This window comes from Marmota marmota, unplaced genomic scaffold, assembly GCF_001458135.2.
Source record: "Marmota marmota marmota unplaced genomic scaffold, marMar, whole genome shotgun sequence".
Taxonomy (NCBI): domain Eukaryota; kingdom Metazoa; phylum Chordata; class Mammalia; order Rodentia; family Sciuridae; genus Marmota; species Marmota marmota.
Genome location: NW_026000272.1, coordinates 12,586,077 through 12,588,117, shown reverse-complemented (window position 1 = coordinate 12,588,117; position 2,041 = coordinate 12,586,077). Strand labels below are relative to the sequence as shown.

Genomic DNA, 2,041 nt, shown 5'->3' with positions numbered 1-2,041 from the left:
TTGGTGGTGCTGGGGATTGAACCCAGGGCCTTGTGCATGCAAGGCAAGCACTCTACCAACTGAGCTATATCCCCAGCCCTGCTTTTGTTTTTAATTGTGGATTTAACCCAGGAGCACTTAAGCCCTTTTTATTTTTTATTTTGAGACAGGGTTCCTGTTTCAAAAGACCTTGAATTTGCTGAGGTTGGCCTTGAATTTGCCATCCTCCTGCCTCATCCTCCTGAGTCTCTTGGATTACAGGTATGTGTCACGGTGCCTGATTAGACTGCCTTTTTAAGCAGAAAGGGAACTGTTTGATTCTTTTCATTGCTTACAGAGTTGGCAACATGCCAGAGCAGAACTTTGATGGCTCTAGAGCTGTATGAAGGTGTTTTTCTTTTTTCTTTCTTTTTTTGGTGGTGCTGTGGTTTTTTTTGGGGGGGGGGACACTGAGGGTGGAACCTAGGGGTGCTTTGCCCCTGAGCTACATTTCCAGTCCTTTTTTAATTTTTTTTTTAAATTTTGAGACAGGCTCTCACTAAATTGCTAAGGCTGGCCTCGGACTTGTAATGTCTGCTTCAGTCTCCTGCCTTCACTGGGAATACAGGTGTGTGCCACCATACCCGGCTATGCTGGGGATTGAATTTAGGACCTTATGCATGTTAAGCAAGGGCTGTACTACTTAGCTACATTAGCAGTACTTTTGATTTTTTTTTAAATTTTGAGGCAGGGTCTCACTAAATTGCCCAGGCTGACCTTGAATTTGCAATCCTGTATGAAGGTCTTTTGCATGACCCAATCCTAGCCTTAGTAATATCTCTCTTCTTGCCTGTGATTACGTTATGGAATTTTGTGGTAATGCCTCCTTAGGACTTTGTGCAAATTCCATATTCCCCTGCTCTCTTGCACTTAGAGGTAAACCTGTTGCTGCATGTTGCACAAGAACCAAAAGTTGATGTTGTTCTAGGTCTCGTGAAAAGTATAAACTCAGGGGTTAAACTCAGTAACCCAAATGAGCTTGAGTGGCTCCTGTTATTACTCAAATCAATTACCTAGTGATGAAGACTCAGAAGGACCAGAGAGATGACTGGGTGGACAAACCCAAACTCGGGGGACTGTATGCCTAGGATAGTGTAGAATTCTGAGAAGGGCAGACGACAGAATCACTGACCTCAGAGTGCCTGAAATCTTCTCCAGCAATCCACACCATGAAACTGTAGTGTATGAGAGGGCATGTAGTCAGAAGTCCATTTTGGGATTTGCATTTGGTTTCTGGTACACAGATCGCTGCCTGGGCAGAGTGCTATTTCTGAGGGAATGTCTGTTCTTCATTCTTGTTTTAAGGGTTTTCATTCAATCCAGCAGACAAAAGATTCAAATGTATCTAAGATATTTTTTGAGCCAATGGAATGCACCAGTAAAGGATTCTTTTTCTTTGGAGGTTATCTCACAATCAAAACCATCTTTGTAGTAAAATGATTTTATCCTGATATTCAGTTCCAATTCTTTTTTTTTAATTGTTTTTGCCTGGGTCTGAATGAAGCAAGTGATTTGTGATGATCCATTTATTTGCTGCTGACATGTATGTTTGCTATTATAGAAACACAATCTCAACTGTGTCTCTCTTCTTTATCACCCTAATTCCATTCTGTGCCTGGTACCGGGCTGTCTTTGTGTTTATGGGCAAGAGAAGGTGGGGCCTCACACCTTCCTTCTTCTCTGCCCATAGAAATACTCCTCATCCTCTCAGGCCCAGTTTAAAATGCCACATTCTCTGGGGAGCCTTTCCCAATCCCACATTCAGTTGGGAGCTATTATATTTTCCTTTGGATGACAATGTTGTGGCCTCCTGTGTTTGACTCTGCCTTGATTTAGAAATAATTCTTTCAGTATATTTTCTTTTTTTCCTACATCTACTCCAACTAGGCTACAAGACTTTAAGGCTGTAAGGTTAATTGTTATATTGTTAATTGTTATTAATTGTCGATTACTAAACACCTAGGAAGTACAGAGTATTGTACAAGAAAGTGTTTCAAAAAATAACTTTACTAAAGGGATCTAA

At 41.2% G+C, this 2,041-nt stretch overlaps 1 non-coding gene across 1 annotated transcript; it reads right to left on the bottom strand.

The window, feature by feature from the left end:
• Position 1: 1 nt before the first annotated feature.
• Trnaa-ugc lies at positions 2 to 74 on the bottom strand. The gene has a single exon. It is a non-coding gene; the product is annotated as a tRNA-Ala (tRNA).
• Between the last annotated feature and the right edge of the window lie 1,967 nt (positions 75 to 2,041).